The sequence below is a fragment of the Suricata suricatta genome, chromosome 13 (assembly GCF_006229205.1).
Source record: "Suricata suricatta isolate VVHF042 chromosome 13, meerkat_22Aug2017_6uvM2_HiC, whole genome shotgun sequence".
In the NCBI taxonomy this organism is placed as follows: Eukaryota; Metazoa; Chordata; class Mammalia; order Carnivora; family Herpestidae; genus Suricata; species Suricata suricatta.
The window spans coordinates 86,901,628-86,915,770 of NC_043712.1; the positions used below are offsets into that span (position 1 = coordinate 86,901,628).

The 14,143-nt window shown below is 53.7% G+C and overlaps 1 long non-coding RNA gene across 1 annotated transcript; it reads left to right on the forward strand.

Moving 5' to 3' along the window:
* Positions 1–8,386: 8,386 nt before the first annotated feature.
* Positions 8,387–12,225, forward strand: LOC115276352. The gene is made up of 2 exons (XR_003901897.1): positions 8,387–8,797; positions 11,999–12,225. It is a non-coding gene; the product is annotated as an uncharacterized LOC115276352 (long non-coding RNA).
* Positions 12,226–14,143: the final 1,918 nt, after the last annotated feature.

The following is a 14,143-nucleotide window of genomic DNA, read 5'->3' on the forward strand; positions in this document are numbered from 1 at the left end:
GGGCTGGCTCACAGGAGGCACCGAAAACAGCCGTCTGCCCTAGGTGGACCCGCACTCGGCCAACTCTGCTCCCCAGCAGGAGTTCTTGCAGGATTTCAAGGAGAGCAATCCTTGTGCCCAAATGCCATGGGCTCAGTACCAGTGTTGAGGGCTGGGGAGGGGGGGAAGCGGGTTGTCACGTCCTGTTGGCCTTCGCTAGGCTGCAGCCCTCTGTCACAGAGGGGAGGCTGGGGCGGGTGTGGCCAGACCAGGAGCAGAGCAGGCTCCCCGCGGGGTCACCGTCCACACCTCACCGTCACCACCTCACGTCCCACGGCCGTGGCACGTGATCACCATCGCGGGCGGCGAACCCGTCGCACGGGGTGGGGTCGGAGGCTGCGGGGTGGCGGTGAAAACGCCGTGCATCCCCTGCCGGCTCGGGGCCAGAGTCCCGTCGCGGTGGTGCTGACGGGCAGAGGGTTCAGAGGAATTGAAGACGGGCAAGTGCACTTTCCTGACCTTTGCAGACAGAGTCTGGTCACTTTCACTTCCAGCTTCTGAGCCGAGGCGAATGAGACCTTGGTGTGGTTTACAGAAAGCGGAGTGCGGGTCGCCGGCCCGAGAAGGGCACGCTCCTGGCGACCTCTCCTGCACCGACTCACACTTCTTCTGCGTCGTCTCTTAACACTTTCCTGAAACACACTTTCCCTGAAGCTCAGAACTCGCTCTCAAGCGGCCCTAAGCTGAGTGCTTTAAAAATACAAGAACCGTGTGACGCGCACACGGGCAGGAAGTGACCACCCACACCCAACGCGGTGGAGAGCTGCTCCCGGTCCTGGAGAGGTGCAGTTGGCGTGGTCGTCAGCGGCTCCCTGATGCTTGCGGAGCACCAGGAGAGGCCTGCACACACGTGCAAAGGCGCGTGCTCTGCATCTGCCCTTCGTGGGAGCGTGTGCCCCCCATGTGAAGACCACTCTGTTAAACATGAGCAGGTTAGGGGCGCCCGGGAGGCTCGGCCAGTTACCCATCCAGCTCTTGATTCCTGCTCAGGTCATGATCTCACAGTTCATGAGTTCAAGCCCCACGTCAGGCTTGGCATGAAGGCTGCTTAGGATTCAGTCTCTCTCTCTCTCTCTCTCTCTCTCTCTCTCTCTCTCTTTCAAAATAACTAAATAAACTTAAAAAAAAAAAAAAAGACGAGTTTTATCCTGGCCTGTCCACTGTGCTGGTTCTCCTCAATCAGGTAGACTGTGTGACTTCTCACATGCCATGTGCATATTTCTTAAGATATATTTCTTAAAATTTTTATTCAGCGTTTTATCTATTTTTGAGAGACAGGTGAATGGAGGAGGAGCAGAGAGAGAGGGTGACACAGAATCTGAAGCAGGCTCCAGGCTCTGAGCTAGCTGTCAGCACAGAGCCCGATGCGGGGCTCGAACCCACGAACTGAGATCATGACCTGAGCCAAGGCCGGATGCTTAACCGACTGAGCCACTCAGGCGCCCTGTGCTATGTGCATATTTAAAATGTCTGCAGGTAGAGAGGCACCTGGGTGGCTCAGTCAGTGGAGTCTGACTCTTGGTTTCAGCTCAGGTCATGATCTTGAAGTTCGTGGGTTCGAGCCCGACTCTGGGCTCTGTGCTGACGGTGCAGGGCCTGCTTGGGATTCTCTCACTCCCTCTTCCTCTCCTCCCCTACACACTCTCTCTCTTGCTCTCAAAATAGATATACTTTTTTAAAAAATATGTGTGTAGTGATGGGAAAATTTGTGTCGAATTTCATGTAAAACTCAATAGAATTGACATTTTTAATTGTATCCGTTTTCCCCCAAGGATGAGCTAGTCTTGGCACGTGAACGTGAGGAGGAGGGTCACGGTCAAGGGAACCAGGAGAAGGAGCTGAGTCCTGGCCTGGGACAGACGGGTCCCACCTCCCTTGCCCCGTGACCTCTGGTCTATTTGTCGCCCACGGGAACAGAGTTCCCCAAAGCTGCCAGCTTCTGACCTGCAGGAGGCCTTTGGGGTTCTGTTTCCCAACTTTTGAATTGGTTCTGGGTTTGGAGCCCTGACGTCAGAATCGAAGGGCAAGACACCTCTGTGGATTTTGTGGGGATTCTGTTTTATTTAGTTTTTTAATGTATAATTTACATCCCCAGGAGTCACGCTTTACCCCGTACCGTTCAGCGGTCTTAGTTTATTCACAGAGCTGTACAGCCATGGCCACTGCTTAATGCCAGGAAGTTTTCATCCACCCCCAATGCAGCCCTGTGCTCATTAGCCGTCCCTCCGTTCCGGCAATTTCTGGCAAGCACTTGGCTACTTTCTGTGTCTGGATTCGCCTGCTCTAGACACGTCATCTAAACAGGTTATACAACATGTAACCTTTGACGTCTGGCTTTTTTCACTCAGCATGATGTTTCCAGGGTTCCTGCTTGGTGTCGTTGGGATTGCTACTTCTCCCTTTTTATGGCTGAAAATATTCCAATGTGTGGCTGACATGACACCTTATGCTCATCTGCTCACCAGCTGACGACCTTTCCGGTCGCTTCCACGCTGTGGCTCTTACAGCTGCTGCTGCTGCGAGCATGCGTGCGCGGTGCTTGTGGGGTGCTCCCCCAGGAGGGGAGGCGCTGGGTCAGACAGCAACTTCATGTGCAGCCTTTCAAGGAACTGCTAAACTGGTGTCCAAAGTGACTGCGCCATGTTACCGTTCCCTCGACAATCCACGAAGGTTCTGATTTCTCAACATCTTCATCAGCACTTGTCAGTGCCTTTTGTACAATTTTTAAAAAAATCTTTATTTAAGAGGTGGAGAGAAAGTGGGGCAGAGAGAGAGAGAGAGAATCTGAAGCAGGCTCACCCTCAGCCCCGGGCTTGACGTGGGGTTTGATCCCGCAGCCCTGAGATCATGGCCTGAGCCAAAATCAAGAGTCAGTCGCTAAACACACTGAACCACCCAGCCTCCCATTGTCACTGACTTTTATTTTGATTAGAGCCATCCAGTCGGTGTGAAGTGGTGCCTTGAGGTGCTTGTGATTTGCATTCCCTGCTGGCCCGTGTTCCAGGTCTGGGCGTGTCCTCGCTGGCTCTCTGTATATCTCTCCTGGAGAAACGTCCACTCAACCCTTTTGTCTGGTCTTAATTAGGTTTCCATTTTATTATTGAGTTGTGACTGTTCTTTGTATATTCTGGATATAAGTCATTCTGGATACAAATATCTTATTGGGCATATGATTTATAAATCTCTTTTCCTGTGGGCTCTCTTTTCACTTTTGTGATGGTGAAGCACTGAAGTTTTAAATTTTGATGAAGTTAGGTTTGTTTTTTCCCTTGTGGATTGTGCTTTTGGTGTCCTGTCTAAGAAGCCGTCCCTAAGCCAAGGTGACAAAGCTGTGTTTTCGTCCGAGTGTTTTACAGTTTTTAGCTTTTACGTTTAGGTGTTGGATCGGTTTGGGTTAACTTTTATACACGGTGTGAGTTGGGGTCCATCATCCTCCTTTTACATGTGGAAATCCAGTTGTCCTAGCGCTGCTTGTTGGAAATTCTTTCTTCTCTTGTATTATCTCGGTAAAAAGATTTACTTCTAAACTGTTAATTCTACTCCATTGTGTATCCTTATGCCAGCGCCTGTGATTGGATCATGCAGTTGTTATTTCTTCCATTGATACGGTTATTACATTAATTGATTTTTATTTTTAAAAATTTTTAACGTTTATTTTTGAGGTGAGGGGGGAGAGAGAAAATGCAAGCAGGGGAGGGGCAGAGAGACAGAGAGGGAGACAGAATCCAAAACAGGCTCCAGGCTCTGAGCTGTCAGCACAGAGCCCAACGCGGGCTCAAACCCACGAACCGTGAGATCATGACCTGAGCTGAAGTCGGACACTTAACCAACTGAGCCCCCAGGCGCCCCAGTGGTCCTTCTTTCTGTAAGGTCAGTAGCGGTTTGCCCCTCTTTCATTCCTGATGTTAGTGTTTCAGGCTCCTTCCTTTTGTCCTTGTTTATCCAGCCTGATTTGTGTGTTCTGTTGCTTTGCAATGAGTCAACTTTTCATCTTGTGGGTTTTTTTTCCTCTATTATTTTTCTATCCTCTTTTTCATTTATTTTTATTCTAATCTTTATTATTTCCTTCCTTCTACTTATTTTGCTGTAGTTTCCTCTTATTTTTCTAATTTTTTAAGGTAGAATGTTAGGTTATTTGATTTGAGCTCTCTTTCCTATGGGCACTTACCATGTCCATGTCTCTCCGAGCACGCTTCATTTGTGTCCCATAAGTTTTGATACATTAGTGGAAAAGAGTTGACATAACTGGTCTAAATGACTATTTTTGGGAAGGACCGGTTGCAAGATGGGCCCCTGACCTGCATTTGGAAACTTATATTTGGGGAAATTTCCACCATTTCCAGAACTGGTAAGAGTCATGCTTGCACTGTGCAGACAGTATGGCTTATGCTTTCCTTTCCGGAACACGGGATTTGGGTGGGTATTTGCCAAGCAGAGTATGGCCGCATATCTAGCCCCGGCAGGTGCCCTGGGCTCTGAGTCTGTAAGAAGATGTTGGTGGCACTTGACAGATCTGGTTATACTCTGTTGCTGGAGGAGTTCGGCTCATCTGTGTTACTCCACTGGGAGAGGACCCGGGAGCCGGCGTCCGGTCCCCCTGATAACCACCCCTCCACCTTCCCCTTTGCTGTTTCGCTTGGATCCTTTGGGTTATTGCCTCCATGCTGAGTGCCACGAGTCCTCCTGGAGCATCACTAGAGCTCAAGGTGGTCTGGGGACCCTGACACGTGTGGTTTTGTGTTCATTCATCTCAAACTATTTTTAAATTTCTCTTGAAATCTTTTTGCCTTTTTGGTCTTTTAGGACTGTGTTCCTTAATTTACACATGCTTGCGAACATCCGAAATGTCCTTATATTATTGACTTCAAATTTAATTCTGTTGTGCTGGCAAACATACTTCAATCCCATCACTGTATAATTTCAGTCCTTGGCGAATTTTAATGAGACTTTTTTACGGCCTCAAATATGATCTATCCTGGAGAAGGTCCCACACATATATGACAGGAATGTGTGTTCTGCTGCTGGACGGAGCGAGCGCTCTATGAGGTCTGGTTCCTTTGTAGTCTTGCTTCATTCTTTCCTTTCCTGTTGGTTTTCCACTTCTTCTCCCCAGCAGTTAAAGTGAGGTATTCAAGTCTGCAACCGCTGTTGTTGAGTTGTCTACTCGTCCCTTCATGCTGTCAGGTTTTGCTTCATGTATTTTGGGACTCTGTTTTTAAGCATAGGTGTTGATGCGAACGGGCACTGTGTGCGTGTTTCTTGGGCAGCTGCAGCCTTGCCTCAGCCTGCCCTTCCCTTCGTAGCTGCAGGATCAGCCGGAGAGGAGAGCGAGGACCTTCTCAGGTCTTTGCCGAGTGTGTGCACAGCCCTACACGAGCCCGCTGCCTTCTAGGCTCCTAGGAACAAGGCAGAGGTTTTTCTAGCCTGCCGTGGGCTCCTCTTCCCCAGAGTCTTCGTTGTACCGGCTGCCATCCCTGCCCCGGGTCGCTGTGATGCTAAGCCCTTACCACCAATTGTCTCCACAAATACCCTGTAGAAAGAGCTGCTCACAGTGCGGGCTTCTGAGTCAGCCGGAATAGAGACCCAGCCTGTGACGGGTTTTCCTCCGTAATGGAGCCTCCAGGGACCTGCGAGACAGGCCAGGCGATGACAGATTTCCAGGAAAAGACACAGTGGAGGCTGGGGCCACGGCCACCTTCACTTTGGGGTTGTTGGGTTTCAGGGAGTTTGGAAATGTGCAGTCGACCTTTGCCGGCAAACCTGCACACACCTTGGTGTTCTTCCTGAGGCTCAGCCATTTTCCTGAGGAAATGTTCGTCGCTTCCTTCATCCATCAACATTCGTTCAACATTCATCATGTTCATCAGGCAGTTGCGAGCTTTTCGCTAATTTCCGGGGTTTTTGTCAAAACCTTCATCTCGAAAATGGCTGCTTATGTGGAGAAGCAGGTTTTTGAGGTTCTCACTGCACCGTTCCACCGACATTACACATCCAGCCGGCTGAGTTCAAAAAAATTTTTAACATTTATTTACTTTTGAGAGACAGAGACAAAGAACGAGCAGGGGAGGGTCAGAGAGGGAGGGAGACACAGAATCCGAAGCAGGCTCCAGGCTCTGAGCTGTCAGCAGAGCCTGAAGAGGGGCTCGAACCCACGAACCGTGAGATCATGACCTGAGCCGAAGCCAGATGCTTAATGGGCTGATCCCCCCAGACGCCCCCCGCAGCCAGCTGGTTTTAATGCAACCAAGTGTATCATGAATGTTACTGATAAACAAGGTGTTCAGTGTAGCCACCTGACTTCTGGTACATCAGCACTGATGTTTACTGAATAATCATAATAGAAGGATAATAACATATTAGCCATTAATACTAATACTATAAATATAATATTAGTTATTCATAATATTATGCTATTTATTGTTGTTATTACAGCCCTAAATCTTTAATATAACTTACCGAATGTGAGGTTTATTTGCAGTCAGAGAGGTATGGGGTTTACTGCTGTGTTGTCTTTTAAATGTGCGCTCTGAGCACAGACCCAGGACACAGACCTTCGCGTTCTGGCGGCGCTGCCCCTGCCGCGTCATGACATGGGCGTGGTCTGTGGAGCGTGCGTGCTCGCTCCACCTCCGGGGGCGGAGCTAACACCCGTAAATCACAGCGAGTCAGTGCACAAATGCAGAATTCGAGTGTTAAAAAATCAGGAGTTAGTTGTCGGAATCCCGACACGTATGTGTTTTGCGCATTAGGAGGAGCATGAACTGCCCTTCGTGCTGTGAAACCCGTGTTTCCCTGGGACATTAACGCTCTGATGACAGACAAGTTTGTTACTTCAAACTTGTCAGATCCGGGCCAGGATTTCAAGTACAGTAAGAGTTTGCTCGTGGGATGGAATCCAAGAGAGAGGCCGTTTTCTTCTTTCTTTATTTTTTGAAAGCTTTTTTTTTTTGAAAGTATCCTTTTCTAAAATGCAAAAAAACTAAATGAAAATTATGAAGATGAAATTGGACAGTTTATTGTTCCTAATATGGGCCCGGGAACCAGAGGCACCCAGGTCGGCTGCTAGGGGGTAGAGTGGACCCTTGGTTAAGTTTCAGAAGAAGGTTTGGTTCAGGTGTCGTTGAGAACAGCGGGTTGGCACCGCAGAGCCCCACTGCTCCCGGACATGGTGGCCACTGTCGTTGCTGAGGCGTAAGCACCGCTCTGCCCCACTCGGGTCTGTGTGGGTGTCACAGATGCAGTTCACGCTGCACAGACTCTTTATTCACGTAATAATTACCGCATATCTGTCTTGAGTATTTCACAAGTGTCCTCTTTGGATAATACCGGCAAGATTAAGTAATAGTTTCTCGCTAACGCTATTGCTCAAGAACATCAAACACGATGGGCTGAGATTTGATGGATGACGCGCACATCTTTGGCTCCTAACATCTTTGATTTATTTTTTTGCTTCGCTTTTCTTACATATCAAATAATCTCATTGTGGGGTTATGGCTATTGTTTCTAATACAAATGCCAGGAACCACTTAGCAAGATATTTTATTTCAATTTTAATGGGTAGTTTTTATAACGATCAAGAGAGACGCATTCAAGTCAGCCACAACATGGAGCCAGAAACCGAGGACTTCAAAGAGAGTTCTTTTTAGAACTCTGAAGGAACTGAAATGTCTATTTCTGCTTCTCCACATTATCCAACTTAATTATTGGCAACAAGTGACTGTTGGCAGGAAGCAGGCATCACGTGGCTCCAGTTCTGCTTTGGAAAAGGTCAGCAAGAGGCAGAAACGCTGGGCTCTGATCCCCAGACACGTGCTTCAGCGCACATTATGCAATGTTGCCTGCGCTGATTAATGGCCGCTTGCACAAGAAGTTTCTCATTACCCCAAATGCAAGCGTCCTGGGAATGATTAACTGTGACATAACTCTCAACACACAAGTACAAACGATTCAAGCAGAGCCTCAGAGTGACATGCTTCAGAAATAACCCGATGTGTTTTGGCTTCTTAATGTGTGCGTGATTATCAACTGCCACCAAGTGCAACGGGAGAAACCTATGGGAGAGGTTTTTGTTCTGTTCTGCTTCTTTTCAGGAGTAGGAGTTTCAGGAGATGGGTCCATGTGTGAGCACTCCTATTTTAATTTTACCTTATGTATTCTGATTGGCTGTGAAAAGCGCAGATCTGTTTTACGGTGCTCCGTCCTGTGAGCTAAATATTGGCGACACTCGAGTTGCTTTTATTAAACATGTTTTTGGGCCAGAGGGACAGAGCTCTGCTACGCCCATGCGTGATGGAGATGAGTGTGACGGTTGTTACTGATTTCCTAGGGCTAAAAGGGTGAAGTTTCATTCTGCATCTTGTTAAGGATTTTCAAATCTAACCAGTGGAGTGCAGTCTAAAGTGCTCGGTGTCGGGAGTGATAGGAAATCAACCGGAGTAGCTCAGACGAAAGGGAGCTTTGTGACTCTCTGCCTGGGAGCTGGGTGAGACAGCAGAGTGGCATCCTTGGACGCCTCTGGAGCCAGGGTCTCTGGGCTGCAGGGAGACACTCTGCGTCCTGTCCCACGTTCTCTGGCTTCATCCAGAGATGCTTCTGGAACCGGTCTTACAGACTGGCTTCCCCCAGTGGCAGCTCCCCACTGCCTGGCTCAACACCAGGGGGGAAGGGGCACCGTCTTCACTCAGTGCCAACTCAGACCCCTCCAGGAGAGACCTCTGCTGGGCTGAAGTGGATCACTTGGTTTCTCCGTGGCTGTGGGGTAGGCACTGTGATTGGAGGGTGACTTTTCCAACAGACGGGAGGGCTGCTGTTCTCATGGGGAAATTCATGGCAGCCATGATGGCCAACCTTGACCCAACCCGTCATCCTTACCCCCACTGCCCCCCAGTCGCGTGATGGCATCCCTCCCTGCGTGTCCACAAATGGGAGCGTTTGCCCGGAGCCACTGCAGACTTGGCCCAGCTCTAGCCCATCGCCCTAGGGCCGGTCCGCCGGCTCTGGGCCCGGCAGCGCTCCGCAGAGCCAGGTGCCTCCATGCCACTCTGCCACCCCAGCACGCCGGGCCAGAGAGGGGGGAGCCTGTGAGCCCGTGAGGGAGGGGCGAAGCACAGTGAGCTCTCTGGTCCCCAAATATTCCGTGTCAGAGGAGGGGACCTGACGGGGCCAGCGGATGTCAGACATCCACGACTCACCCACGTCCTGTAGCCACTCTCACCACCCAGGCTCCTGCTGATCCGGTCTCCCCTGAAGCATCAGTGGGCAGACCTTAGTGGGGGTCTTTGTGCCTCACTGGTTCGCTTTTGTCAGTGCCGTGGCAGAGGGTACTGGGACCTGTTGTGGGCCGATGACCCCCTTGCAGCCGTCCTGGCTGGTTAGTGCTGGGCAAGCAGTCCACGGTCCAACATCCAGGACGTGATTCTTATCAAATTTCTAGTCGTCACTCGGGGCTGGGAGGCCTTGAAGGGCTTCGCCCCTTGGCCGCGGGCTTTGCCATTCAGCCCCCTTTAGACCTCAGCTTAGTGGCACTGGCCTTAGAGCGACAGGACCTAGAGGACGTGGAGAGGTTCGGGACGTGCCCCGGCATGCGGCCCCGTCAGCAAGGACCTACGCTGGCCAGAGGGGTACGGGACGTGGCCCACCTGCAGGGCCGGGGTCAGCCAGCGGGGGGCCTGCTCAGGGTAAGACTCCAAGGCCTGCGTCACATCTTTTTATGTGGCAAGTAGCACCAACCCGGCTTGAAGTAAACCAGCCTGGGAGAGGGACCCACCGACCAGCCAGCTCTGGGACCAGCTGGACCCGCCGTCCTGTCTTCTGCCAGCTCTGCCTCTCGGGACGCGCTCCCTGGCAGTGCCCGGCTTTCCCCTCCCGGGGCGAGGTGGGCTTCCCTCCGTTCCACCCAGAGCTGCCTGGGGGAGGACTTGGGCCCCGGGGCCGGGGGTGGGGACCCCGTGCCCGGAGCGGAGAAGCCCAGGCGGGGGGCGTCTGCCGTGTCCACCGCTGGGCAGCCCCGCGCCCGTGTCTCCGGGTTCCTGGCGCGCTGGCTCGTCACCCGTGGACCTGGCGGTCGCGGGCGGCTCAGCCCACGCCCTGGGCCGGCTTCCCCGGTTTGGGAAGAGTTGGGTTGAGCCGCGCCGCTTCCTCTCCGGCCGCCGCCCAAGCCGGTGTGCGGGTCACCGTCTTCCGTGTCTTCTCGGAGGGTAGGAGTGTCCGGGCCGCTCGGGACAGCCGTGAGCGCTCGCGGCACGTGGGGCAGCGCTCCAGTGTTCTCCCGCCGGACGGTCAGGGAGCACCCGGCGACTTTCCCTGAAGAACACCCCCAGAGAAGCTGACGCTTGGTTTTCTTTTTTCTGAACAATGTAGTTGGTGCTGCGCCTTTGTTTGAAGTGAGGTAAGATGACTTAGCCTCCAGGCTGCTGGGTGTCCCCGTGAGCAGCCAAACGGAAAAGGAGAAAAGGAGGGAGGGGCCCCCGAACACCGTCTTCCCAGCCCTCGGTCCGGCTGTCTCTGGAGAGTAGACCTTCCAACGACTTGTCTCTGTGGAGCTAGGTTGCTTGATGCACAGCGGTTCCAGGCGGCTGTGGAATTCAGGCGACGGCCTCGCCTTGAGGGTCCTTCTCTGGCTCTGGCCACAGGGTGGCCATGAGCTTCATGGCTGAGGGTTCAGCCTTCCGAGTCCGGGCGCTCTGGGGAGGTCCCTGTCACTTCTCACCTCCCACGCTCCGGCTTCACCGCAGGCCAGGGGCGTGGGTGGACGCGGGCTCTGGAGTTGTCCCTCGGCCCATGCAGAGCCCCAGGAAGCAGGCCCCTGGCCACACGCGGGCAGCCCTGGGAAGGGCCGTGACCCAGTGTGGACCCGCTTCTGGGAATCGGGCCCTGATAAGAGGCGGCGTGTTGGCTCTGGGTTTCAGGCGAACTCCGCAGTGAGTTACAAAACCCTCCGTCCTAGCTTTGCTTAGGGGACTTTTTTAGTACTGGCTTCCCCCAGAAGGACTCTGTATTTGGGGAGGGGACAGAGAGAGTGTATGTGTGGACAGCATGATTTCCTCTTGGTGACTATTTTGGAAAACACTCAGAGAGGCCTGAGATGGTGGCTGGAGGGGGTGGGGCTTCCTTGCTGTGCCCCGGCGGGCCGCACGGTCTCCGCAGTGGACGCCATGCCCCGGGCTGCGCACAGGGACGGTTCTGCAGAAACAGGCATGGCTGGCGCGTGCCGGCCGGGCTCCCCGAGCCCTGCCAGGTCCTTCCGCGAGGTCAGGGGCTCCCTGGGGCAGGCTTGCCGTCTCCCTGCGGCATCTTAAATGCCTGGCACTGACCACCCAGATCTTCCTTGCAGAGCTCTTAGACCCATAGGAGAAGAGTGCTATTTAGATCTAGGTTATTGGAGCGGGCGGAGTGAGCTAAGTTTAGTGGGGGCTAAAAATAGCCGGAGCACGAGGGTGGTCCGGGCGTGGGCTCGGGGGCTGCCTGCCCGGCCCCCAGCCCCCCGGGGCACCGCATGCGAATGCCAGTTCCAGAAGGTGCTTGCAGCCCGCTACTCATATGTCAGCTCCCGTCATGCTGTATGTCACGCACCAACTGCATTTCCATAGAAGAGTGTGAGTCACCGCCCGTGGGGCCTCTCTGGGCTTCTAGAAGGAACTGGCTGCAGGGGGAGGGGGCGGTTATCACCGACCGGAAAGCAGGGGAGGAGGCCTTTTATAGCGTTCTGCATGGCTTTTTTTTCCATAGGTTAATTTTTACCTCAACAACCAAGATAAGGTTGGACGGCCTTTTTATAAGAAATCTATTTAAATACAAGGGATTATTTGAGCTCCGTTTTTAAAAGCCGAGGGCATTTGTTCATGGTGCTCAGTGTATAAATAAACTGTGTTCATAGCTGCATGATGGACACAGGGCTCACTGTTGGGGCGTCCCCTCCGCGCACGGTGGAGATGCAAAATGCCCTTTGTTCTCGTCGCAGGGACAGCCGCGGCCGGCCAGCAGTGCCCACCCCGGACTCCGCAGACCGGGGCTCGCCATTCCGAACAGATGGCGGTTCTCAAACCGAATGCTATTCCGATGCGCGCTCACTTAGGAAAAAGGTCTAAAAATAGACTTGAATGAGCATAACCTGCAAAAATAAGTTGTCAGCTTCTTTTTACTCCTGCTGGGTGGAAAACAAAGCTGTCAGCAATTTCTGCGAGTTGAGGAATCCGTGTGCTTTCTTATTTTGGAGAAAGCTTTTTCAGTACGTCGGTAATTGAGTCGCCTTAAATTTCAGTGCCAACAAACTCCCATCTGTTGTTCTGGAGACCGAGCCGTGAGCCGCTCCCCGCCTCTGGGTGGCCAGGCCCGAGGGGCGCTGTGGGACGGCCTCATGGGGCCGGGTCCCTCCTGTGAAGACGCTGGGCTCTGGGGCCGGAGTGGGGAGGGCCAGCTGGGGGACCCCCGCACTCTCCCACCCATCGTGACGTGGGGTGGGCTTTGGGGAGCCTCCTTCCCAGGGTATGTAGTGCCATCTGGATGTCTATGAAATGACCCTCCTGCTCATGGCAGGTGGACCCTGGACAGGTCAGGGGTGGCTGGACTCCTTGCCTGGGGACACGGAACCTCTTCCAAAAGTCCCCAGGCTCAGCCCCTGGGACCCCTCTGAAGGCCCACAGTTTGACTGGGACCTTGAGGGCTCAAGCAGGGTCCTCGCCAGGCTCTGGCACCGAGCAGGACGGGCTCCGGCCCGTGCAACCTCGGGTTTGTGCAGCACGACCCCAACACGGGTGCCCCCGACTCAGGCTGCTCACCAGCGGGGGTCGGGTCCACTCACAAACTGTCTCCACTCCATTTCCCTCCTGCTCAACCTGCCCGCACCCTCTTGGCATAATGGAAACAGCCCCGGCACCCACCTCACGCAGGCACGTGTCACACACGCGCACACACACACACGCACACCCCACTCACACATACATACATACGCCATACACACCCACATACTCCCCCACACCACGTACCACACGCGCACACACACACACACACACACACACACACACACACACACACACTGTGCTGAGGACAAGTGTGACTTCTCCTAGGACAGGGTTGGTGACATGCCTGAGGACACAGAGGAACGAGGGACACGCCAAGGGGCAGAGCTAGGCCACGTCCATGAGGCCATCAGCGCGGACCCAGGCCGCGGGCCCCGGCTGACCGCCAGGCCCAGACAGTGTCGGAGGCTCTGGGAAAGTGCCCAGCTTCACAGTGTCTCCTGGCCCGTGAATTAATCTGATTTCACCCGTCAGTGGGGTGGGGTGGGGGTGGGCTCACCACTCTGGCTTTTCCCAAAGCTGGGCTAGGACGGAGGTGCCCGCCCGCCTCCCGCCTCCCTGGCGGGGCGCACGCTCACCAGATTCCGCCCGCCGGGGCTCCGGGCTCCTGGGGGGACCCCGGTGCGGTCTGCGTCCCCTGCTTCCAGCCCACCACCCTGAGACCCCAGGGAACTTGGGCTTGGGTTTTCTGAGCCCACAGAACCACGCTTACAGCCAAAGGCACAGCAGTGAAAGCTTTACCAGTATTTCAGAATCGTTGAAAAGGACGCATTGAGCAGTGCAGGTCCCAAATACATCGTCCTTAAAGGAAATGGAGTTTTGAAAAGAATAGAAAGAACACAAGACCTTTAAACCAAAGTGAGGTAGACCACAGAAGCCCTGGTGGCCTTCGAGCCCTCAGGATGACGACTGTCTCAGCGGCTGCGAGGTGAGGACGCCCCCCTGCGTCCCGTGGTCCCGACAGCCCAGCCCAGCCAGCCATGCCCCTGGGGCCAAAGTGTCCAGCACCAAAGACGGAGGACTTCTTGGAAAAACCACCTGGCAGGCACACAACGGGGGCCACAGGAATGCTAGCGGAGGCGGGGGGGGGTCCTAGTGGGGGACACAGTGGGGGATGCCTGCACATGCTGTGCCGTGTACAGACATGGTGTCATCGATTCCCTAGTGCCTGTTCCTTCCCCACTTGACACTGGACAGGCCTGACTATTGTCGGACCCCAGGCTGCAGGAGAGGTCCCCTCCTGAGGGTCTCGTGCCCTGTCCTTACGAGGGTCTGGGCACCTACCTTCTCCCATGCTCCCTGGGTGC